The sequence below is a fragment of the Rhinolophus hipposideros genome (assembly GCF_964194185.1).
Source record: "Rhinolophus hipposideros genome assembly, chromosome: 24".
Taxonomy (NCBI): domain Eukaryota; kingdom Metazoa; phylum Chordata; class Mammalia; order Chiroptera; family Rhinolophidae; genus Rhinolophus; species Rhinolophus hipposideros.
In genome coordinates, this window is record NC_138070.1 from 32,657,845 (window position 1) to 32,685,697 (window position 27,853).

The 27,853-nt window shown below is 37.0% G+C and overlaps 1 protein-coding gene across 3 annotated transcripts in view; it reads right to left on the bottom strand.

The window, feature by feature from the left end:
• Positions 1–27,853, bottom strand: part of OPCML (opioid binding protein/cell adhesion molecule like) — a 1,299,542-nt gene that overhangs the window by 1,006,046 nt on the left and 265,643 nt on the right. The window contains exon 1 of one of the 3 annotated variants that reach the window (XM_081036601.1): positions 2,107–2,203. The exons of the other annotated variants lie outside the window; for them this stretch is intronic. The gene's annotated coding sequence lies outside the window, so the exon portion shown is untranslated. Of the gene's footprint in view, positions 1–2,106; positions 2,204–27,853 lie in introns of those variants that run through there. 3 annotated transcript variants of the gene reach the window in all.

Sequence of the window (27,853 nt, forward strand, 5' to 3'; positions counted from 1 at the left end):
TTAGACCATCGAGAGGGATTTTCATCAGTGACAACAACGTGAAACAGAGCTCTGCAGAGGCAAATGGGAACACATAGAAATAATTCTAACACATCCATTGGGAGGCAATCACACCCACAGACTAGAGCAGACCTCTAGACTCCCTCGATGCATGAGATTGGGGGCCAAAATCATAATGCTACACCAAGGAGGCATCTTACCACACCTGGGTGATGCCTGCCTTTTTCTCCCCTTCAGTTTGAGCCACCTCTTTATCCTCTGGCCCCTACTTATTTGGGGAAGGGGTAGCCCCAAGTTGGTGAATAAGACACCCTGATACACATCCACATTTGGAAAAAGCTATCAAAGAGCTAAGACGATATGCTATGGCCACATCATATTCCCACTAACATGTACCAGATATGAATTCTTCCATTTTAGGAAGACAAATTAAAGTGGACAAAATGTGTTTCAAGGGCAAAGATATGGCAAATAGAAACTTTCAAATCCAAGTTCTTCCACTGGAGAGATACTTTGACCATATCACTTATAAACAACCAAAGAATAAAGAACATCTAGCTAATGCATAGTTTTAAAGAATTTATTCATTGAACAAATAGTTCTTAAGAACCTACACTTTTTCAGGGAAATACTGAAAACTTCTTTATATCAGTTGTGAAACTAGGTATTCCAGGGAAGTCCCAGAAAACTCAAGTAGGCTTGTTTCCAAAATCAAAGGATGACTCTGCCACCTGAATTTCCAGACTTGACACAAAAGTGAACTTTAATAAATAGGAACATAGATAGTTAGAATCTGAATATATTGGTAGATTATGACTTCCTATTTTAAAATCTACACTCTTGAGTATTAAGGAAGTTAAAAATAAGCAAAAAAAAAAAAAAAAAAAAAAAAAGATTACTGGGTGTTTCTAATGAAACACAGTGCATCGTTTGGAGCCCATGAGATAATCTACTGGGTTATCTCATTCTAGCTTTTCATTGCCTTTGAGCTATTTTACAACTCTGAAAATTATAGATAATTGACAGCAATGCAAAAATAATTATGTCTATAAACATGGAAATAAATTCTGTCAGATACAGGTTCAGTCAACTTCCCTCCCTTCTTTGGAAAAAGCCAGTTTCATGTCCATCTGGAAACTGATTTTAATATTCCTTTACTCTACATACATTTGCAGTTCTTTGACTTCTCCTTTGAAACATATATAACATGTACCTGGTTTCCTCATTAATAATGAGTTAAATAAAATACCATTCATGTTTTTAAATATTTCTGTGTGAATCAGCACCTGATTAAAGTGTTCACCAATTTAGCAGACAAAGGGGATTTCTCGTAGAAGTACTCAAAATACCCTGTAATCATATCTGCATTTTATATAGACTGAGGTCTGCAGTTAACTATTTATTAGATCATCATGGTTTGCTTCTGGTTCAGATTTAGTCATCATCATCTAGCTCACGTTTGACCTTCACAACCATCTGAATTAGGTGCTATAGGGGTGAGATTCCTGAATTTGATGGTCCTCTTGATAATTCCATTAAGTACTCTGATCCTCAACTTCAGAACAGTTGACAGAACAGTTCTGCAGTAAATTTTATGGTAGAGTGACTCAATGTACCAAAAGTTACAGACACAAGGAACATGTATAATTTCAGTCCTCAGAATTACATTATCCGTTGCCCCTCAGTACTTTTATTTTCCTAATTTTTATAAAATGTTTTCAACTATATGTTCAAGCATGCCGAACTCCATCATCTGGGAACAAGGCACTAATTGACTTTTTTCAGACCTACTCATGTACCCAACTGGTATATAAACAAAATATATTTAAACCTGTTTTCTAATTTTAAAAGAAGGCAAAAAATGTTTGTGAAGTTCTCATGAAATTATTATAATTCGCTTAGATATTTTGTTAAGTTCATTTTTAGTAAATAGATTAACAGAATTAATGAGAACCCATACAATGAGTTGACATGGAGAGGTAAAATGACTGTCTTTTGGCATTCAGTTCCTAGTAATTTCTCTTAATTGTATCATTGATACTGATCTAACACTCACATTGTATTTCTACTACCAGATGCAGACCCATTGACAATGAACAGCCATACCTCTATGTGCCCCGCTGTGCTGCAGGAGCCAAGAGATGAAACAGAAGGACTTGGGCAGGATGAATAGTAACTGGCTGAAGACTTCACTCCAAAGGAACTTAGAATAGGGTAGGTCTCAGAACTCTCCTTTGAAGAAGTCCAAATCAATAATCAAATATCACTTACCTAGAGAAAGACAAAAGGGAAAAGGGATTGAAGAGTTAAATTTGATCGAAACCACATTATGTTCCAAAGAGATGATCTATTTAAATCAAAAGAATATTTAATGCAATTCAAGTGCTCCACAAGCTCCAAGCAAAATTCAAGTTTTAAATATATACAGGTAAAGGTCAGTGGGGGAAATGGCATATTGTTGCAAAGGCCATGAAGCTCACTGTTTGTTTTCTTTCCTGATCTGGCATTCTTATGAGGGTGCATTTAGGGACCAGAACGTGGGCCTTATAACAAGAGACTAGTTGGAGACTCTGTTATGTGCCGAATAAAAGGGGGAAAATGCATATGACCCAGCTGCCTTAATGATTATGGAGGTTCTGTAGCTATGTGATTCAGATGCTGAGAAGATTGGACTTATAAAAAAGAAATGAGAGAACTGTCATCACAGATTACATGGTATTTATTCCAAAATCTGTTCATTATAGAAATTTGCAAGACAAATGGGTTTTTAGCATAGAATGGCAGCATTTTCTTCCTCGTAAATGCATAACAAGGCACTCAATTTGTCTAGAGCAAGGGCTATTTTTTTTATTTTTCTTTCAAATGTGTCTGGCTCTAAATCCTAGTAAAATTCCTGAAAATATTTATTTGGAGGTTAGCAAAACCAAGTGGAATTTGTAGGGTTCTATACAATTTACAGAAGGCTTTCATAAACACTGTCTCTTTTGATTCTCATGGCAACATTTTATTGTAGATAGGACAGGTATTAATATCATTTCCTCTCCTCCCCACTACCTGCCCCTCTTTCTCCTCTCCCTCCTCCCCATCCTTCTTCTCCTCTTCCTTCTTCTTTCTCTTTTCCTTCCTCTTTTAAAAAATAAATAACCTGAGGCCCAATTTAATTAACCAGTTTGCCCAAAAATGGAGAATGACAGTTCCAGGATTTGAATTCAGTTTTCATGTTTTCCCATTGTTCACTCTTGATCAAATCTCAGATATACATAAAGGAATCTAAGAAGAAATATAGAGAAGTAAAGCAACAGAAATGAGCAAATTGCAGAAGAGGGAGATAGTAAAAGGAATAATGAAGTAAGAAAGGCAAAAATAAATAAAGCAAACCAAATACTCTGCAGTAAGTTCTTCATTAAGTATTTCAGTACAAGTAAAGAACATAGAAAAGTACCTGACATGTAGTAATCTCCATAAAAGTAGTTGCTATTATTCATTTCTATACGCCTATTGATCCAAATGAAACTTGACTAGAACAGAGGATTTCATCCCTATGATGGCTACTGTTGATTCATTTGCCTTAAGATCTAAATAGTATTGGTCAAGAGAGTAATTGTGTTAGAGAAATGTAATTTTACCGAAAGGAAAACATCTCTAAAAGAAATATTTTCTGGTCATGTTATAATCCCTTGGCATTGATAAATGGTTAATTCTTGGCCAGCTCACCACCAACAAAGTGCTTTGCATTTTGTTGTATCACAGCGCTTCCAATGACATCTTGGCTCTCTTCCCAGGTAGTTGCAAGAGTTTGAAGCTTAATGGACATCTGCATCACATGTCTGACTACTTGTGTGATAAAAAATCAGCCATAAAACAAGCTACGCTTTGGAGGTTCAGAAAAGTCATGAAATATTAGAAAGAGGAAGCTGTCAACTTTCATGCATATCTAGAAGCTTCTCAGTGCCATAGCTATCGTTTGCATAAGGAAAGGAGTTCTTAGGCTCACATCAGCAGAAACATATAAAAGGAGATTTTGGGGTGGTATCACGGGATCATGTTTGTTGCTTTTTATTGGAAGGTAATTGCAGCTTTATTTAATTTATGACCTACAATGCACCAAATCCCCTCACAAATGTCTTTATTTAATTTATGACCTACAATGCACCAAATCCCCTCACGAATGTCTCTTATTCACCACCCAGCACCATCTGATGTTGCTGGCCAAATAAATGGTGGCTATTTCCACCTGGGAGATGGCAAGGCTGTTAATTGTAACACTTCATGGAACTTAATTATGCAAAACAGAGAAGCAACTCTGGAGCTATTAATCAGAAGTTTGATTCAGAAGAAATTTGTTGTAGAGACCCAAGGAGCTGTTCTTCTAGTCCCTTCCACTGTGCTACACCAATAGTTAATCCTCGGCTGTAATGGAAAGCTATCGGGGTTGGATCTGGGAGCTTGATTGTGGCAAAGCAGCTTATGAATGTCACCTAGCTTATTAATGGACAGATACTTAATTCCTGCTACTTAAGTCATGTTTAATTACAGCAACCAGAAACCAATATCATTTGGGCCATAAAGAGCAAGCAGCCAATCATTTATTTCCCAACTGCCTGAACGCAGAAGGAGAGGAAATGGGTAGATTATGATTGTGGGTTAATTTGAACGAGGAAATGAGATAAAACATACTGGAAATTCACAAGAGAAAATCATATATACCATTTCTGAATATCCTTGGAAAGAACATACTGTATATAGCTTCTCATAAGGATGATTTCAGTATTTGCTCCTAAGTAGATTAAGGGGTAAAATTATTAGGCTCACACTGATGGTGCCTAAGGAGTTCCAAACTTATTTTTGATAAAAAGAGAAGGGATCACTACCTTACAAAAAGCAAATACCACCACCACTGCCATGACAATTACTAAAGACATTCAATGGGATCTCAGTGTCCTTAGTATAAATCTATACATCCATTCACTCAAAAAGTAATCACTGAGTTTGTCTTATAAATTACACACATGTGATGGCCCTTTCTTTCAAAGAACTCACAGTCTAGTACAAAAGATTTGCAAAGCAAAGTAGTAAGAACAGTAGTGCTGAGGTATAGAAACCACCCTGATGGGACAGGAAAATAAGTGAGACCCAGAAAGGATGCAGAAGCGAAGTTACACAAATTATCAAAGGGATAAAGGTGAACCATGGAGATTTAAAGAGGGTGAAGTGACTGACAGACTGAAGTGAAAGAGTTTTAGAATAAATAAAGTAGGAGAATTTGGAAAACTTGGCATAAGGAAAAACCAACATTCCGATGTCAGCCTAATTTTCATAGTTATCCTCATGGCTCCTGTTATGAACAGTGTTTTTAGGGCAGAGTGGCTCCTTTATGTCTCCCAAACATCTCTGCTCAGCCCTCTCCCAAACCTTTGTTCAAGCTGTATCTGTCTGGAATGCATTCTCCCACACATTTCCATTCTTTAAGGGTAAACTGTCCCAAGTTCAAGTGATTTCTTTTTTGTCTACACAACAGTTTTGTCCATGCTACTAATGAAGTACTGAGTTGTGCATACTTACTGATGTGGTTTCTAATTTCTTAAGTATATATTTTCTAATTTATTTTTTATTAAAATATAGCTGACATACAATATTATATTAGTTTCAGGTGTGTAGTTTTACTCCTAATGATACCATAAAAACTTTAAAAGCAGGGATAGTGTAGTAGGCAGAATAATGGCTTCCAAAGGTATCAGGTTTTAATCCCTGGAATTTGTAAATTTCACATTACTATAAGGAAAAGGGGTCTTTGCAGATGTGACTAAGTTAAGGATTTTGAGATAGAGCAATTATCTGGGATTATCCTGGTGGGCTCTAATGCCCTCACAAGTGTCCAAATAAGAGAGAAGCAAAAGGAGGTTTTATAAAGATGAAAGGAGAGGAAATTGTGCAACCATAAAGGCAGAGATTGGAGTGATGCCGTCACAAAGCCAGGAACGCTGGCAGTCCCCAAAAGCTGAAAGAGGCAAGAAACAGACCCTTTTTTGTCATCTCTGGAGAGCACAGCCCGGACAACATATAGATCTCAGCCCAGCATTGCTTATCTTGGATCTCTCACCTCTGGAGCAACAGAAATAAATGTCTGTTGTTTCAAGCCACCAGCTTTATGGTTATTTGTTAACAACCATAGAAATTAACACAGATGGGTAGGGTGACCATACAACCAGAATTTCCCTGGACAGTCTCAGTTTATTCCTATCATTCCAGCATGATTATAATATTAATAGTTCTCTTTCCACACTCAAAACTGTTCTAGTTTTGTGATAAATTAATAGACACCCTAGATATGAATGGTATTTTAGTGTTTGTTGCATCACTCACAGTACAATTAACACAATGCTGTTCCTGTAGTTAGCAACCAACACATAATTTTTGAAGTAAAAAAGAAAAACTCTCTGTTATTTTAGGAAAAATTGGCTCACAAACTTTTCTACAAATTTTGGAAATAAGGAACTACTTCGGTTGGCTAAAATAGAGAATACGCTCACAGACATTTGTTGTTAAAGATGAGGTTTTCACTTTGGTCTAACCTAAAAAATATTGACCTGAGTTTTTTTTTCTAGATTGAATAAAGATCTTAATTCCAGACGAGAGTTTCAAAATTGATAATATCTAGAGCTTTTGGTGGGTATGAGGGAGCACATTCCATATGTTTCGGTAAATGTGATTTGTGATTTTAAATCTTCATTTCAGAGAAAATATCTATATAAACTTTTTTTTTTTTTTTAGTTTCAGGTGTACAAGACAAGGTAATACTTAGACATTCATCATTTATATCCCTCACACTGTGAACCCCTCTCCCCCCATCCACTATCCCTCCGACCTCACACCCAGCCATCACATTATATATATAAAATTATAGTTGGCATTCACTAATGTTTAGCTTCTGGTGTACAATGCCATGATCAGGCATCCACAGTATCTCTGAGGTGGTCTCCCAAATAGGACTCATGTCCATCGGATACCCAACAAAATCTTTACAACATTATTGAATAAGTTCCCCAAATGAATTTTCAAAAAACCCTGAGGCCGTCTTGTGGTTACCAGCTGCTTCCTAATCCCTTCATCTTTCCCCTTATCCCCCCCCCGCCCATCTAATTATATAAACTTAGTTGACGAAATTGGAAGAGGGAAGTTGGAAGGGGTGAGGAATGGGTGAGAAATGTGAAGGGGAATATAACCAATAGTATTGTGATAAGTTTGCATGGTGACAGATGATTGTGGGGTGAACACATTGTAAGGCACAAAAATATCAAACCATCATATTGTATATATGAAACTAATATAACTAATATTGGATAGTATCTATACTTAAATTTTAAAAATTTAAAAAATAAAACGATCTCTGGACAAAGAGTTTGGATGGTGTACATGGATTATTTTAAAGGAAATATCTGCTTGTTTGTACGTTTATGTGGGGAGAGGTGGGGAAACAATTTATCAAAAAGCAATTGAATCTGGGCACTGGATATATATGAATTAGCATGAGGATGCATTTTGGAAAGAAAAATATGTTAGTATAATTTCAATCAACAGTCTCCGCAGGGTCCATAGACTGTAGTTATATGAATCAAGTAGGAAATACACATGAATGTAAATCAATATGTACTAGGCACTGGAAAAAAACAAACAGCAGAGGATCTATTCAACATACACAATTTCGTGTGGGACAAGTAAGGCTTAGAAAGACATGGAAAGTCTTCAGCAATCAAAGGACAATGCAAGGCTTTATTGTGCTAAATTACATGATCTTGACTATAACTGCCAGAAATATTAAGAGAAGGGACAGTACATTGTGAGCTAAGATGATTTGAACAGCTTCATAAAGAAACGTGATTTGAGCAGTAGTGTGAACACAGTATAGGATTCACACTGATATTAAAAAGGGTAGGATGGGAGAAATGTGAAAGGCTAATCCAGGTGAAGAGTACAAGACAGGAATATTCACATGTCACGTGAAAGAAATATCATGTCACCTTTTCCTTATCAATATAAACTGTGAAATTTGATCTAAAATATGTGTTATAATATTTCTGAAATCCCAAGGAACTTAGAATTCTTCACTCTTTATTCCTGGACTGATATGAAAATTTCAACCTATTCTCTGAATGTAAATTCTTGTGAACTGAGCTGATTAGATGAGATTCTCACAAGTTAAAGAGATGTGATGTTACACACAGATGTAGAGCAATGAAAATTCATTTAAATAAATTTAATTAGGAAAGATCATCCAAAGCTCTTCCTTTCTCTAATACTACTGAATTATAAGCAACTTAAACATGATCAGATAATTTGCCACTGTACTAGAATTTTCAACTTTTCCATTGAATAATACTCTCATGAGAAGTCTTTGGACATTAATTACTGTTCAACATACCTAAACATTGGGATGGTGACATCATAAAAATGGCGGCGTGAGTTGAGCATCTGGAAATCTCCCCTAGAATTTACAACAAATTGAACAACTATACCTCCACAAAGGACTCCCTGCACAGGAGACAGGCAAAACTAAGAGGCACACTACAGAAATAACCTAAAGGTGGGCAAATTGCACCATCAGGGGAGGAAGGAAGTGAGAAGTGTGGAGACAGGGCTGAGTGGGCACAGGATACACACCTAGCTCAGTGCTCCGAGCTCGCTGCATCCCGAAACTATCGCACCTGCAGGAGAGGGAAGAACTCGAACTGCTAGGCCCCCAATTATGGCCCACAGGGCTGAGGAGACAGCATATAACATGGCTGAACCCAACGCTCATGGCAGAGACCTCAGAGCAAAGACTAAGGGAAAAAGGGTAAAAACGGTGGTTTAAGCCCTCACTGCTGCAGAGAATGGAAGCCTTAGGCACTGAGACTAACCGCCCCTTCCCTATCCTCCCAGAGCTTTCCCCGCCCCCACCTGCCCAGTGCTAGAAGTGGAACAGTAGCAGAGTCAGATCGAAAGAACAGAATATTTGCAGTTCTGAGAACTGTGGTCCATAGACACAGATTCGCAGCCCAACTAGTTCTGGCAAAGTGGAGGGAGCTGTGGAAGCAGGACCAGCTGTGATAGTGGTCGCTGCCATTGTTCTGGGCCATCTCTCAAAACCCACCCCACTCCTGTCCCCACCTATCTGGGCAGACCCATATAGGAGCAAACAGAACTGCTGAAACACACAGCCTCTGAATCCGGTGCAGGAAGAGCTTTGGAACTTCAAAAGCTCTCCGCATCCCCACACAGGTGCTGTGCCCTACGACCCAGGTGAACTGTTAGCAGAGGAGAACCCTGCCTTCCAGGGAATCCCCCCATTGTGTGAGAAGATGGAATAGTGCACAGAAAACACAACATTACAGTGTGAGAGAGAAAAAAAGTCTGCAGTCGTAGAGAACAGAAAACATTCTACCAACACATACTAGAAAACAATAGAAAGACACCTTCCTATCAACCTGTTGCAAAACCCACTCCTGTAGATGTCTAGGAAGAGAAATAATAAATTATTAATTACCATGAATAACTAAGGCATCAGAAAGCTCAGAAAGAAAGTGATCACCACCCAGAGTCAGTTCCCCTTCCTCTGGGCGGTGAACACACAATGGGATTTATAGGTGATGTAATACAGAATTGTACACCTGAAATTATGTAATTTCATTAACAATTGTCACCCCAATAAATCAAAAAAATAAATTAAAAAAAAAGAAAGTGAAAACTCTCCAGAAAATAAACTTAAAGATATGAAAATATGTGACTTAAATGACAGAGAGTTCAACATTGCAGTTCTGAAAAAACTCAATGAGATGGAAGAAAACACAGAAAGGCACTTTAATGAACTCAGATACACAGTCAAAAAACAATATGAACATTTTACCAAAGATTGAAATTTTAAAAAAGAACCAAATGGAATTTCTGGAGATTAAGAACTAAATAGAAGAAATGAAGAATGAAATAGCCAGCTTGGGTAGTAGAGTTGACCAGAGGGAGGAAAGAGTCAGTGACATTAAGGATAGAAATCTGGAAATGACACAGATAGAAGAGAGAGACTTGAAAGAAATGAAAGATCTCTACAAGAACTTTCTGACTCCATCAGAAAAAGCAATATAAGAATAATAGGCATACCAGAAGGGGAAGAAAGGGAGAGAAGAACATAGAGTATATTCAAACAAATAGTCAATAAGAACTTCCCAAATTTGTGGAAAGAACTGGATCCTCGAATCCAAGAAGCAAATAGAACACCTAATTACCTCAACCCCAAGGCACATTGTAATGAAGCTGTCAAAAATCAACAACAATAAAGAATAAAGAATACTTAAGGCAGCCATGGAAAACAAGATGGTAACCTACAAAGGAAAGCCCATTAGATTATCATCAGATTTTTCAGCAGAAACTCTACAAGTCAGGAGGGAGTGGAAACCAATATTCAAACTACTGAAAGACAGAAATTATGAGCCAAGAATAATATACCCAACAAAGATATCCTTTAGATGTGAAGGAGGAATAAAGACCTTTACAGACATACAGAAGCTGAGGGAATTTTCTAATACATGACCTGCACTACAAGAAATACTAAAGGAGGCTATTCGACCACCATCAACAGGGACAATTTGTGGCAACCAAAACATAAAAAGGGGGAGAATAAAGGCCTGAACTGGAATATGGGAATGGAGAAAGTAAGCATGCTGAAGAAAATGGAATACCCTAAATATCAAACCTTGTTTTACATCACCTAAAGGGTAAACACTCAAAAAAAAAAAAATTCAGAACTGAAATATATACTGTAACCAAAGAAGAAACAGAGAGAAACATAGAATACCACCACACAGAAATAACAGACAACAACAAAAAGGCAAAGAAACAATGGAAACACAGTCTTACCAGAAAACTAAAGATAGAATGACAGGAAATCCTCACATATTAATAATCACCCTAAATGTAAATGGACTGCACTCACCAATAAAAAGGCACAGAGTAGCAGATTGGATCAAAAAAATAAACCCAATCATATGCTGTCTCCAAGAGACGCATCTCAGCTACAAGGACAAGCATAGACTCCAAGTGAAAGGGTGGAAAGTGACACTCCAAGCAAATGGTATCCAGAGAAAATCAGGTGTAGCTATAATGATATCAGATGAAACACACTTCAGGGTGAAAAAGGTAACAAGAGACAAAGATGAACATTTCATAATGGTAAAGGGGACTATACAACAAGAAGACATAATAGTCATCAATATTTATGCCCCCAATCAGGGAGCACCAAAATATACCAAGCAACTACTAACAGAACTAAAGGAAGAAATTGACATAAACAGAATTATACTAGGGTACCTAAATACATCATTGACAGCTATGGATAGATCATCCAAACAGAAAATAAATAATGAAATAGCAGCCCTAAATGACACATTAGATGAAATGGACATAACTGACATTGATAGAGCACTTCATCCTTAAACATCAGACTATATATTTTTTCTAATATACATGGAACATTCTCAAGGATAGACCATATATTGGGACATAAAACTAGTTGTAGCAAATTTAAGAAGATTGAAAACATCACAAGCATGTTCTCTGATCACAAGGCTTTGAAATTGGATATCAACTGCAGAAAGAAAACAGAAAAACCCACAAATACATGGATTACTGCAAATTAGAGGAGAGATCAAAGAATACATGGAAACAAATGAGAATGAAAACACATCCTACCAAAATTTTTGGGATGCAGCAAAAGCACTTTTAAGAGGGAAATTTATATCATTACAAGCCTATCTCATGAAACAAGAAAAATCCCAAATAAATAACATCACATTACACCTTAAAGAAAAAGAAAAAGAAGAACAAGTGAAACCCAAGGTCAGCATAAGAAAGGAAATAATAAAAACCAGAGCACAGCTAAATGAAATACAGAACTAAAAGACAATAGAAATAATTAATGTGACAAAGAGCTGGTTCTTTGAAAAGATTAACAAAATTGACAAACCATTGGCTAGACTCACTAAGATAAAAAGAGAGAAGACACTAATTAACAAAATCAGAAATGAGAAAGGGGAAGTTATCACAGACACCACAGAAATACAAAGGATCATTCAAGAATACTATGAAGGACTATATGCCACCAAATTCAATAACCTAGAAGAAATGGACAAGTTCTTAGAAACATATAGCCTTCCGAGGCTTAACCATGAAGAACTGGAAAATCTAAATAGACTGATCACCAGTAAGGAAATTGAATCAGTCATCCAAACCCTTCCCAAAAGCAAAAGTCCGGGACCAGATGGCTTCCCTAGTGAATTCTACCAAACCTTCAAACAGGATCTACTACCAATCCTGCTCAAACTCTTCCAAAAACTTGAAGAAAAGACAGTACTCCCTAACTCATTTTATGAGGCCAACATTACCCTGATACCAAAACCTGGTAAGGACAACACACAAAAAAGAAAAGTACAGACCAATATCTCTGATGAATACAGATGCAAAAATCCTAAACAAAATTCGGACAAATTGAATACAACAATGCATTAAAAAGATTATTCATCACGACTAAGTGGGGTTCATCTCTGGGGCACAAGGATGGTTCAACATCTGCAAATCCATGAATGTGATACATCACATAAACAAATACAGGACAAAAATCATGTGATTATTTCAATTGATGCAGAAAAAGCACTTGACAAGATACAACATCCATTTATGATTGAAACACTTAAAAAATAGGTATGGAAGGAAAATACCTTAACATAGTAAATGCCATACATGACAAACCCTCAGCTAATCTCATAATTAATGGTGAAAAACTGAAGCCCTTTGCTCTATGTTCAGGAACACGACAGGGCTGTCCCCTATCACCTCTGCTTTTCAACATAGTGTTGGAAGTCCTTGCCAGAGCAATCAGGCAAGAGAAAGAAATAAAAGGCATCCAAATTGGAAATGAAGAAGTTAAATTGTCACTTTTTGCAGATGACATGATGCTATATATAGAAAATCCTAAAGACTCCACCAAAAAGCTATGAGAAACAATCAACGAATACAGTAATGTTGCTGGCTACAAAATCAACGTACAAAAGTCCATTGCATTCCTTTATACTAACAATGAAATCTCAGAAAAAGAAATACAAAAAACAATTCCTTTTGCAATTGCAGCAAAAAGAATAAAATACCTAGGAATAAACTTAACCAAGGATGTGAAAGACCTATATGCTGAAAACTATAAGACATTTTTAAAAGAAATTGAAGAAGACTCAAAGAAATGGAAAGACATTCCGTGCTCATGGATTGGAAGAATCAACATAGTTAAAATGTCCATATTACCCAAAGCAACATACAGATTTAATGCAATCCCCATCAAAATCCCAATGGCTTTTTTTTTTAAAGAAATAGAACAAAAAATCATCAGATTTGTTTGGAACCACAAAAGACCCCGAATAGCCAAAGCAATCTTAATAAACAAGAACAATACTGGAGGTATCACACTCCCTGACTTTAGCTTGTACTACAGGGCAACAATAATCAAAACAGCATGGTATTGGCAGAAAAACAGACACGTAGACCAATGGAATTGAATTGAGAACTCTAAAATAAAATCACATAAATATGGACAGATAATTTTCGACAAAGAAGCAAAAAACATACAATGGAGGAAAGACAGCCTCTTCAATACATGGTACTGGGAGAATTGGAAAACCACGTGCAAAAGAATGAAACTGGACTGCTGTCTGTCACCATGTACCAAAATTTATCCAAAATGGATCAAAGACTTAAGCATAAGACCTGAAACAATAAAATGCATAGAAGAAAACATAAAATACATAGGAGAAAACATAGGTACTATACTTATGGACTTGGGTTCAAAGAGCATTTCATGCGTTTGACTCCAATGGCAAGGGAAGTAAAAGCTAAAATAAATGAATGGGACTATATCACAGTTAAAAGCTGAACAGCAAAAGAAACCATCAACAAAACAAAGAGGCAACCAACTGAATGGGAGAATATTTTTGCAAACAGTGCCTCCGACAAGGGATTAATATCCAAAATATACAAGGAACTCATGCAACTCAACAGCCAAAAACAAACCACCCCATTGAAAAATGGGCAGACCACCTAAGGAGACATTTCTCCAAAGAGGCCAAACAAATGGCAAATAGACATATGAAAAAAATGCTAAACATCAGTAATCATCAGTGAAATGCAAATATAAACCACAAGGAGATATCACCCCACCCCAGTAAAAATGGCTGTCATCAACAAGACAGATAGTAGCAAGTGTTGGAGAGGCTGTAGAGAAAAAGGAACCCTCATACACTGTTGGTGGAAATGCAGACTCATGCATTCGCTATGGAAGGCAGTGTGGAGGTTCCTCAAAAAATTACAAAGAGAATTACCATAAGACCCAGCAATCCCTCTCCTGGGTATCTACCCAAAAAATCTGAAAACATGTATACATAAAGACACGAGTGCTCCAATGTTCATTGCAGCTTGATTTATGGTGGCCAAGACATGGAAACAACCAAAATGTCCTTCAATAGATGAATGGATAAAGAAGTTGTGGTATATATACACAATGGAATACCATTTGGCAGTAAGAAAAGATGATATAGGAACATTTGTGACAACATGGATGGATCTTGAGAGTATGATGCTAAGCGAAATAAGTCAGACAGAAAAAGTAGAGAACCATATGATTTCATAGATATGTGGTATATAAACCAAAAACAACTAAGGGACAAGACAAACAAATGAGAAACAAAAACTCATAGACACAGACAATAGTTTTGTGGTTACCAGAGGGTAATGGGGGAGTGTGATAGATGAGGGTAAGGGGGATCAAATATATGGTGATGGAAGGAGAACTGACTCTGGGTAATGAACACATAATAGGGTTTATGGATGATGTAATACAGAATTCTACACCCGAAATCTATGTAGCTTTACTAACAATTGTCACCTCAATAAACTTTAATTAAAAAAAAAAAAAAAGAATTCACAAATAAATAAATATTTGCAAGGAAGGAAGGAAGGAAGGAAGGAAGGAAGGAAGGAAGGAAGAAAGGAAGGAAGGAAGGAAGGAAGGAAGGAAGGCAAGAGGGAAATGGAGAGAGAAGGAGAGATGGAGGGAGGGAGGAATGGATAGAGAGAGACAGAGAGAGAGAGAGAGAGAGAGAGAGAGAGAGAGAGAGAGAGAGAAGAAAGAAAGAAAGAAAGAAAGAAAGAAAGAAAGAAAGAAAGAAAGAAAGAAAGAAAGAAAGAAAGAAAGAAAGAAAGAAAGAAAGAAAGAAAGAGAAAGAAAGAGAGAAAGACAGAGAGAAAGACAGAGAGAAAGAGAGAGAAAATACAACTTAGATGTAAATACATTGACGTCTGTTTTTGGATAATGATGTTGGAAGAAAAGAGGGAAAATGTGAGGCCCTCCGGTGCACAGGAAAGACAATTAAGAAACAGAAATGGAAATTGGCATAAGGGGAACGCAGCATTTGGAAAGTATTTAAGCATGTAGAACCAATTTCGTTACCAGGGGGCAATCATACATATGGCATCACAAGAGAAAACTAACAAAAAATACACCTTATCACAATGTCTCCACCTACAACTACCTACTGCACAACAGAATGCAAATGATAAACTGGTTGGTTTCATGATTGCTCATTGCTGAGATTGCTATTTATTGCAGTTGGCTTGTTGGTTCTTTAGTGTTTCACTATATAATAGAGGTAGAAAGTCTAGCAAGAAAACAACGAACACCTGGATCCTCTTGATAACTTGCATCACAAAGGATATTTGAATCCTGTATGGTGTTGAATGAGACTTTTAGAAAATATGCTACCATTTGGGCTCTACCATTGACCTTGATCTGTTATTGATGTCATTTACAATTTAGCATAAATTTGTTGGTGAGAGAGCAGCTGAAACATAGGGAACAGGAGAACTCTAGAAAGTATACAGAAACAAAAATAGGAAGTGGTCACTGTTGAATAGAAGAAAAGTTGCAGAATAGAATCACCAAGCAAGTTTCTTGTGCTATCCATGTAATCAGAAGGAACAACTGGAGACTAAAACCTTTATTGCTATCATCCTATGTTTTTGGTTGTAGATTTAAACTTTAATAACTACCAGAACAACTTAGTGTGACAATGACTCTTTTTCAGTCAGTTTTATGTGTAAAATCTTTAACTAATAAATTCAATAAATTTGAATACTATAATTTCTATTTTACAAAGCTCTTTGAAAGTTAGAGATGTTCACATGAGGAAGCACAGAGTGTTAGATGGTTGAATACAGTGAAGTATGAATCTGCAGCCCAAAGATATAACACGTATAGATTCATAAGTGCAATGAATGTCTGTTGTGAAATGAAGCTTATATTTTCTCTAATATAATCCCTTAAATTATTAATATAACAAGTAGATGGAAGCAAAGTACCTGAATAATCATAAATGATATTTATGGAACTCAACTTCTTGCCCCTTTCCTTGGAAGGATACCAAAGATCTGACAAGCAACAAATTTAATGGGATAAACTCAGCAAACCACAGACACTGTGCTGAGCATTTCACAACAGGCCATGAACTGGGAACTGGTATGTTTCCACTCTCCAAATGCAGAAACAGTGCCCAGAAAGAATACGGAACTCTAGCTCCCCAACTTGCCTTGTATTCCAGAACCATTCGCTTAGCCACTAAATGCCAAGCCTTTCTTGAAAGCAAAAGTGTGAAAACACGTGACTGTGTATATATTAAATTATAGTTGACATTCATTATTATTCAGCTTCAGGTGTACACTGCAGTGGTCAGGCATCTACACTGTCCCTGAAATGGTCTCCCTAATGAGACAAGTGTCCATCGGATACCCAACAAAATCTTTACAACGTTACTTATTATATTCCCCAAATTGTCTTTCGTATCCCTGTGGCCATCTTGTGGTTACCAGTTTGTGCTTTCTAATCCCCTCACCTTCTCCCTTATCCCCACCTTCCTCCCATCTAGCAACGCTCAATTTTTTCTGAGACTGTGTTTGATTAGTTTGTTCATTTATTCTATTCTTAGATTCCACATATAAGTGAGATCATATGGTATTTGTCTTTCTCCATCTGACTTATTTCACTTAGCATAATGTTCTCTAGGTCCATCCATGTCATTGAAAATGGTAAGATTTCATTCTTCTTTATGGGTGAGTAATACTCCACTGTATACATGATTTTTTTTTTTAAGGGGATTCTCCAAGCATTTGGGCTGAGATCAAGAAAGGTGGCCTAAAATCCTGAACCTAATGGTAGAATTGCTTACAAGCTGCAAATGTTGTGATGGCAAGTGCACATCTAACTTCCTGAAGCGTATAGCTTCACCACCACCTAAATGATTCCATACCAAAAAATACCTTTGAGAATTGTTTTCCTAACAAAAACAAATCTCAAGTTATGTGATGGGAAATGATAGGAAAAAGCGATTCGTTTATGGCAATTTAGAATTACATGAATGGGAGCCAAGATCAATGGCAACCTTATTTATAACCAAATTTCCTGAACCCTGTCTTACATGTAGGGAGACCCATCTACATCAAGATATGGGATATAAATTGCCAAACAGACACCACCTCAAGACTCTGTAGCTCAGATCAAGCAAACAATCCCTCCCTTCTGTAGCTTTTTATATAGAGAATAATAAACAGAGTTTGATTCCTAACTGTGTTCTTCTTTATGACAATCATCCTTTTTCTCCTATTCCCACTGAAAGAGAAGAGTCCTGTTTCTCTTAATACATATCTCAGAGATATTGTGAGGATTAAATAAGAGACATGAAGTAAAAAGCATAGTAACTGTCTTATGGTGACTCAATAAATAATTATTATATTGTCCTCCAGACCTATGGGCTTCCCCCACATTCCCCTCTTATGATGACCACAACAACATGGGGATACTAACTTTGGAAAAGGATGACTGGCTCAGAAATAATTTCATTGCATGGAAATAGGCAAAGCCCTGTCTGTGGGAGGTAGAAGAGACTTCCCTTCTGCTAAAAAGCAGAGAACTCAAATAAAAATATCATAAGTTAGAGGAGGTCTGACTGTGAGAATCATTTCAGTGCCTTGCACATGACTAGGCAGTTATTTTTAACTAAGTCAATAGCTTTAAGTGATTGTTTATTATAGCCATGCTTATCATTTTCCCTAATGTTCCCTCTCAGGTACAATTTCACTACTCTGCACACTGGGTTTCCTCATCGTCTTCCTCCATCCCACATATATACAGGCATCTGCCTCTCCTACTTCCTGAATAATTAATACCGATGTATGCTTCTAGGGCAGCCTGCGAAGTCCTTCTACAGGTGTTCTCTGAGAAGCAGCAGTCTTTTTCTGTTGATCATAAGCAGTTCATCTTAGAATTACATGAACGGGTGCCAAGATCAATGGCAACCTGATTTACAGCAGCTCTTACCCACAGCTTGTGGAAATTAGAAATAAATACAGGGTCAAACAACTCACCAGTAATTTGACATTGGTAAATATGGCTTATTTAGAAGTCTTAAATAATAAGGATCTTCACATCTTCATTTCAACTGAAAGAGCATCAGTGCATTGCCTGAAGAGCCTTTTAGAGCTGAAAAGCTTCTTTAAAGTATATCACCATTAGAAGTATTTTTCTACTCTTTAAAATATTGTGACGTAAGGGAACTGGCAGCACAATGCTGTAACCATTCACAGGCTTCACCGGCATATGGCAATAGAATGACCCATAGGCGTCTGCTCCGGGTCCTGAAATCATGCCTGCCTGTCTTTTTGCAGGGTATATTACTAGTCTGTAATACAAGTATTACAGGTATCTGTATATGAGTACACTAGGAAAGCTATAAATACCACAACAAAGTAATTTGGAAGGTTCATGGACCTAAATGAAATAGAAGCAATGTAAAATATCAAAAACAATGACAATTTCAGAACTAAACATAATTATTTTAAGGAAATAATGATGGTCCTTAAGTTTGAATGATAATTTGATTCAGTTAGTCCAAAGTTGACTGTGACTTCAATTTACAAGGGAATATTTCCTGTCATGAACTTCTATAAAATATGAGTTTTGAATATATAGAACCGCTTAGCAGAGGCAGTAGTATATACATGTAAGCTGTAGTCCCCATTTCCCGTGAAAGTTTTACAAGTTTTATTAGCATACAATGCAAAAATGCAAATGTTACATAACTGTAGAAAAATCTGATATCATAAAATATGATAAGAGGCCTTCAGAGTGTGATCTAGACCATCTTACCTCCTAGCAGGTCAGTTAACTGATGAAAGGGATGATGGGAAGAACATTCTAAACTTTGATGCAGGTTCATGATTTGCGTTAATATCAGTTTCTCCTGATGGCTAGCATAACTTTTCTGTGTCACAATTTGATTATATTTTTCTTGTATTATCTTTAATAGGGCCACATACAACTGGCCACGTAATAGGCTGTCCTATAATTGAAAATTGTCTGGTCAACTTCAGGGCAGTATTTCTGTGGTTAGTGGATAACCCTTCATCACCCATACAGTAGATAAGTTGGGCTATCTTTAAAAACAGTCAATAACTTGGTAATAATATGACTTGAAGCTGGAGGCAGTTGGTCATGATCATCTAGTGGCCACAGCTCTGCTCTCCTTTTCCTCATGCCACTATTCTTCACCTCCTCCATCTTTGTATTTCATAGGCACAGCGTCTCGCAGAATTTATAAATCCATTTTGAAAGTAAAAATACATGAGTGTCAGAAGCAGCAAAAATAGGATGAACAGTGGTAATTAACGCTAGGGAAAATGAACAATATCCAAAAAGTAAAGAGAAGAAAGTCCTGTGAGGGATCAACAAATTCAGCTTCTTGGTTTTTAGATCAGAACAATCTGTGATTCAAGAAGATGAAATGGCATGATTGTGATTATATAACCAAGACTAGAATGAAACTTCCAAGTTTCATTTCCATATCCCTTCTGCTACATTATATTGTAAGGTCTCTTTCCACACAGTGTATACACACAAAGCATATATAAAAGGATAGCCAGGGAAAAGACTGAGATAGGCAGTTTGTTTTTAGGTAATCTGCTTGCCCTTGCCTGAGCCTACATGCCCACGGTGAATGCTTTGTCATCCTACCTGACTCAGGTCAAATGTCACTTTTTCTGACCCTCCATCTTAACCCCATCTGAGGGAAAGAACATGTGCAAGATCAACAGCTGGTGTTTTGGTTTCTGATGTAATTAGCCAAAGACAAACTAGGACTGAACTCAGGTCTGTCTTGATTCCAATACCTATACCATTAAATGGGCCACGTTCAGAGTAACTAGGGGAGCTGAAGGAGATGGACTTCATAAAGTGCTGGTCCTCCAGTAGATGCTCAACAAATCTTATTTCTCTTATCTGTTTCCAAGTTCCCTTTTCTATTTTATCTCCCAGGCAAAATACCATGGACTTATTGCTTTCAGAGGATTTTTATTAATTAAAGACTTTATACTTTTTGTTTTCAGTCAGTGAACATATATGGAGTTCTGAATCAGGTTTAGTAGAAGAAGCTAGAGAAATAATAACCGAATGATGAGATAAAAGCCATATCGGGAAAGACTTTATATGCAATACCAAAAACTTAGGCCTTTATCTTATGGGCTAAAGGAAGATATTGGAGAATTTTAAGCAGTAGAGTAATATAACCTCGTTTTAATTTTAGGTGAATCAATCTGACTGCCATGTGAAGAATGGATCAGAAGTGGAAAAAAATCAGATTTCCACTTTCAGTGGTCTAGCCACAGAGAAATAAGGAAGGCTTGATTTAGGCAGCAGCGTACTGTATGAACAAAAATAAAAGAACTATACACAAGCGTTGTACTCTTGTTGGTATTTTTTTTTCTCATAGGGGAATGGATAAGAGATTCTGAAACAATTTTATTTGCATACTAGGGTTAAACAAATAAGCAAATATATTATAGATAGAGAGAGCTAGGTTTCTCACTATTGGAGAAAAAGCTTTCAAATAAGGGAAGAGGAAGACTAGATTAACTCTTTGGTACTGATTAGAGTCAGAGGTGTTAATACGGACTCATGGGATTTTTAAATATAATTTAAAATACATTTACACATATATAATATATATGAAAGAGAGGTGTAGAGAGAGAGAGAGAGAGAGACAGAGAGAGAGAGACAGAGAGAGAGAGAGAGAGAGAGAGAGAGAAAGCACTGCTTATGTATGAGTTAGTACACATTCCTATATTTCTTAGCCCCATCCACTGAGAGGGTCTAGATGCAGTCACCCCACAGCAGCAATAAGCACACCTAGCACTGAGACCTTGGTTTCTAAATACCATTTTCCAATAAAAATAACCAGAGCTCCTTAGAGAACTGGTAGATTCCAGAGAGATGGAAGGAAAAATATAAGATGACTCTGTAGCATTTTCTTGCACAAGAAAGTGCTTAAAAAGAGACAGGTGGATGTGTCCATGTTGAAAGATTACAGGTGCCAACTTGAAAGAACCCCCAGGGACTAAAATTGGAGCATGTTAGAAATGAAATCAATAACAAAGATTAAAATAAATAGCCATGAGTCTATATTGATATAAATAAATAACTAAATACAAACATAAATGGAGGAGAAGATCACTTTTTCTTGCAGAAGAATTCCAATTAAAAATGTAGAAAAAAAAATGAGGGACACAGAAAATGAGCATTAGAAGCTTACAGTAATAATTGCTTCCACTAGAACCACCAACGGATACTAAAATTTAATGGGAAAATTTTAAAGCAGAAACAGGATATGTTTCTCCCCTGAAATATTTACAAAGGAAAAAAAATTAACTTTACAATGGAGATTTCTGGCAGATACTACCTTAACATTACCAGGGATAACATCATTAGTGTGTTATACATGTCAATATCACGTACCTGCTGATATCATGGACTGTGAGCAGCACATATCTTCTGTGGTATCTTTCCCAGTAATTCATAAGTTCATGCTAATCATGAGAAAGCATCAGTAAAAACCTAATTTGTGGGATATTGTACAGAATAATAAAAAAGATCTCTTTGAATGTGCCAAGGTTACAAAAGATTAGCAAAGACTGAGAAATTATCATAGATTGGAAGATACTAAGAAACATGATAGCTAAATGCAGTATAGTATCCTGGAACAGAAAATATGATGTTCATGCAAAAAATGGTGGAATCTGAATATATTTTGTGTATTAGTTAATAGGATTGTACCAAGGTAAATGTCTTAGTTTTGATAAGGACCCTATGATTTTGCAGGATGTTGACATAAGGGGAAAATGGGTGAAGGGTATTTGAGATCATCTGCACCAGTTCTATAACTTTTCTGTAAGTTTAAATGTAATTCAAAAGCAAAGTTAAGCAAAATTGTAGACAGCAGAACTGGAGAATAGAAGAAGGTCAGCAGAGTCTACAAGACCAGTCATAAACGAAATGTAGTGTCAGAGGGAGGACTGGCTCAAAGATGAGTGGCATTTACCAATATGGGGAAATCAGGTGGGAGTGAAGGCTTGGGAGGGCAATGAGGATTTCATTTTGGAATATGCTGAGTTTGAGGTGCTTCCGGGACATCCAGATGGACACGCAAATTAGGCAGTTTGATGAATGTGTCTAGAGTCTAAGAGAAAGAGATAAATTGGAAATATAAATTCTGAAGTATTCAGCATCCGGAAGTTTGCAAGAGGCATGAGAATGAATAGAATCATTGAGAAAGAACATGAATGGTAAAAAGAAAGGAGGATGAAACTCAAATTTAACTCTTGTTCACATTAACCTTATTTTACAAATTTTGGTGAGATAGGGGCTATGTCTTATTCATTTCTGTGTCCTCACCACTTAATTATGTGCCTGGCAAATAATGTAGACCCACAAATATGTATTTAATATATGTTCACATAAATGAATGGAGGAAGAAATGAATTTCTTTCCTTGGACACCAGGATTACATAGACATTTACATCTCTCTTTAAACATATTTCATTCTGTGAGTTCATCATCCCTGCATCTCAGGCTTTATTTAAAAGTTTAAACTAGGGGAAAATTGGGTAATTGATAAGATTGATAGCAGAAGGCAAATTTTACATCATGGTTAATATCAGGTTATGTCTGATCTCTTATTCCCCTCAATACTTCTAAGGGGATGGTAAAACAATCAACAAACAGCCTTAGAACTTTTTTTTAAAAATGTAGAAATTGTTTTGCTTGGGATCTCATACTCCGCCAGCCAGCCTCATCTAGACCAAAGAAGTGTTCATTTCCTTCCTAACATTCTTCAAGAGTCATTCTTCCCTGATAAGAGTGTTTCTATATTGGATTCAAGTAGAATGAGTCAGTCCACATCAAATGAGAATCCTCAACCTGAACTCCAAGCTCAAACAGAAAACCACACCTCACTCACATCCACAAATGCGCTCAGTGCGAAGATCACGCTTCGCGCTGTTCAGTACCTTCGACTCTCTGTGTGTTATGCAAATAGTCTGCTAACCTATTGTGTTTTATTCTGGAAAACAGTGAAATGTAATAATAATTAAAAAGACAAGTGGCTGTTGGAATCCCCACAACATTGCATTATTTGGGAAAATAGAGTTTACCTGAGTATTTTAGGCTTACCAATAGCCAACCAGATGGCAGGTAGCAATATAAAAGGTATTACAAAGCTTCAACACCTTCTGTGTGTCATTTAGTAGAATACTTGTATTGTGCTGAGAATGCTGTTCTGTTACTGTTGGGTTAGTCATTCCCTCCCCCCTTTCAGTTTTATATTCTCATGCTAACACTTCAAGAGAAAAAAATCATTTCAAGCATTGCTGCAGAGTATTAATTTATAATCTTTGCACTTACTGGAAGTTTCCTTGAAGCTCTTCCAGGGGTAGACATTGGGAAGGAAGTGTGATTAACTGGGAGGGGGAATGATGCAAAACCAGAACAAAAGAGCAGAGCACAGTTTGTTTCTTTTTCTTAATATAATATGCTGCTTTTCCTTCAGTGTGTTGGAAGCATTGAGAATTTGGCCCAGACTTTCTAGAGATTTTACGCCAGAACACTGCATTGTTAGTGATGGTGTCTTAGGATTCTAAAAGCAAAAGTTCCAGCTGGTGTTCAGATGAAAGCTCAAGGACAGGGGAGGGGGTGTTTGGTCCAAACCTAGCTATAGGAGATGAAATAAGTTCTAAGTAGAAAGACAAAACATGGTGATTTAAAAAAAAAGAAACGTATATAGAGGAAGCTGGATGGCTCAGTTGGTTAGTACGTGAGCTCTTAACAACAATGTTGTCGGTTCAATTCCCACATGGGATGGTGAGCTGTGCTCCCTGAAACTAAGATTGAAAACGGCTACTGGACTTGGAGCTGAGCTGTGCCCTCCACAACTAGATTGAAGGACAATGACTTAGAGCTGATGGGCCCTGCAGAAACACACTGTTCCCCAATATTCCCCAATAAAATGTATGTGTATATATATTACAGAGGGGTCCAGAAAGAGACTTTTCAAGGAGCTAAGATGAGATTCAGAATGTGACCCAGCAGCAGATAGGAGGGTCAGCACCAAAGAACTGGAGTCAAGTATCTGGGAGCAGGTCAAAGTAGAGGCCAAGTTTTAGAGCTACTGGGGCATAACAGAAATTATTAGAGCAGGCACTCAGGCATAGAAGCAGGGTAGCGGCAGATATGAGGAAAGGATTACAGCTGCACAGTTGTGACAATAACATCACATTGCTGCTCCACCATGAACTGGGCAAAAGTTAGGGTGGGAATGGCACAGAAGACTTGGTATGAAAAACATTATTCACTGCAGTGGTATTTGTTAACTCTACTAAAAAGTCTGTCCCGGTGCTCAGGACCTGAACTGGAAATGTGACCTCTGTCCAGGGTGATAAAGACAGAAAGTTCAAGAGTATATATTATATTATAGTATAGTACATTAATCATATCATATCATATTATATTATAATCATCAGATTATAGGAGGAGAGGAGATATCTTAAAGAAGGATATTTATATGCTAAATATCTTTTCTATGTAGAGACTGAGGATGCATTTATATCCAAATTACTTCCAATATTTTATGGCAACTATGTTCAAGTAATAAATGTGCATAGCTAATGAGGTGCACTTAATAAACGATGAATGGCAATACTCCCCACCCCAAGCACACCCACCACCACCACCAATGACATCAACAACAAAACACCTCACTAAAAGACACTTGTTTTCACAGATTCTCTAATCTATCTCCTCTCCCTCATTTCACCCAGGCTGTATGTACTCAGCAGCTGTATCTGAGCAGAGAAAATGAAATAATAGAGGATGAGCTGGAGCCCTGAATAGGCTGTTTAAATTAGTTCCAAGGCATGGGTAATTGTCTAACTCTTCCCTTTGCTCAGCTTGTGTAAACACAGATTTAAATGATTGATCAAAGATAGAATAGTCACATAATGATCAAAAAGAAAATTAGGGGAAGTTCAAAGAAATCATATTATCTCAGGTTTGGAGGAAAATAAAGCATTTCAAATCCCAGCCCAGGCTTTCCTCTCCCGTTTACAAATTACAAGGGGGTCACTACTTGCTTAGGTAGAAAATAAAGAAACTTAAAACAAACAAAACTTAAACCGATGACATTGTAAAACTCTGAATGTTTTATTGTTCTACCTCATGATAAAAAGTCACATAAAAAGTGATTTAACTTTAGAGCCTTAATTTACTCACCAACAAAGCCAGAAAACACTATTTCCCAGGTCTGTGTTGATGATAAAAGGGTAAGATGTGTACTAAAACTCTTTTATAATGCCTTATACACAGTAAGTGTCCCAATGGTAAGTTCGATAATGACATAAATGAATTAAATAATGAATGAATGAATGAATGGACACATGGCTACAGCCACTGAGTAATTTCTATACATGGACAACATAAACCTGTACTATCATTTATCTTTATAGTATATGTCACTATCTGACATTACATGATAGATGTCTTTATTTATATGCTATCTGCCTCCCCTACTAATATAAATCTGTCCTGGGGGGCCAATTTGTCTTATTCACTGCTATATCCCCAGTGACCAGAAAAAAGTTTCGACATTCAGTAACTAGATGTTGAATGAATAAATGAATGAATGAATGAATGAATGAATGAATGAATGAATGAATGAGACAGTTATGTTTTGAACCTATATCTGCCTGACTCCAAGGTCTGTGCTTTTAACCACTGAGTTATGCTAACACTTCATGAATGAATAAACTCTAAAATTAATGGAGGCAGATTTCACTTAACACCACAGAGGGTCTTTCTTATATAATTTTGGTGGGCAGAATATGTCTCCAAATATGTCTACATCTTAATTCCCAGAACCTGTGTATGTGTTTCTTTACATGCAAAAGGGATTTTATCGATGTGATTAATTAAGGATGGGAATATGGAGATATTACCCTGGATTATCCATTAGGTCCAATTCACTTACATGGATCCTTGAAAGCTGAGGACCTTTCTAGGCTGTGGTCAGAGAAAGCAATGTGAGACTGAGATAGGATCAGAGCGATGCTATTATGTGCTTTGAAAATGGAGGAAAAGGACTAGCCAAGGAATGCAGGTGGCCTCTAGAAGTTGGAAAAGTCAAGGATATGGATTCTCTTCTAGAATTCCACAAAGCAATGCAGCCTGCCAACTCCCTAATTTTAGCCAAGTGAGACCCAACTCAGATTTTTGACCTACAGAACTGTAAGATAGCAAATTGGTGTTGTTTTAGCCACTGAATTCGTGGTATTGTGTTAGAACAGTGATAGAAAACTAACGTCAGTTTGAGTAAGTCCATTGTTTATTTGCTACCAGAATATGATTTCAGTCATCATAAGAAACTTTTATTCATATTTTTCAAAAAATTATGTGGATTCAATAAGCAACCTTCTAAACAGCCCCCCACCCGCCCCCAAACACACACGCTTTCTGCCAAAATTAGACAATTCAAAACTGTAATATTTTTTCTCTACATGTGCTTATAAGAACACCTTGAAACCTCAATTGATTTTTTTGTTCTAGAAATGTGGGCTGGCTTCCATATACTATTCATTAAGCAGTGAATAGCACTATATACCTGGAGCAAAAGCCTTTCTGTGCTACTGCTTTCCATGCTGCCTTTCACAATAACCAAAAAAAAAAAAAAAAAGTCTTCATGCTTCTACCATTTTACCTGATACCTGCATCTCCCCAGGCACTCAAATTGTCACAGCCTTCCTAGTCAAGGGGCACTGTGGGTGTGTGGCTTTTCCAGCAACCCACTGGCTCTTCTGTCTCTAACCCAGAGCCCTCTGGCCTGGCAGCTATGATGCTAATGCCCCAAGAGTTTTCAGCACCCAAGTAATGGACATTGTCACAGAAATTAACGTGCATCCATTCATCACTGCAAACAGCAGACTGTGCTGTAATTTTAACTACTATTCCTCAAATAATGTTTGTTTTCATGCTATAATCTTGGCAATCAGTGTAACAGATGAACATATCGTTTCATCTGAAATATTTGCTAAACATGATAGGACCTTGAAAACCACACCTCGGCATGTATATGTGTGTGGCTGTGCGTGTATGTGTGTGCATGTGTGTGTGTTTGAAGAGACACCGTGAGTATTGGGTAGTCTGTAAAATTAAAAACTAGACCAAGTAAAAACCAGCTGAATAAGGTAAAATGGAGAAACTTGCAAGTTCATTAAAAATAAATTAGATGCCTGTCTCCTCTTTCTAGCACTATTTCACTTAGCATTTTTTTTAACCTTAAAAAATGAAGGTTTCAAACAGTTCCAGAAAAGCCATACATCTACTTTTTCACTTTTAAAATACGAAACTTAATGCCTGTGC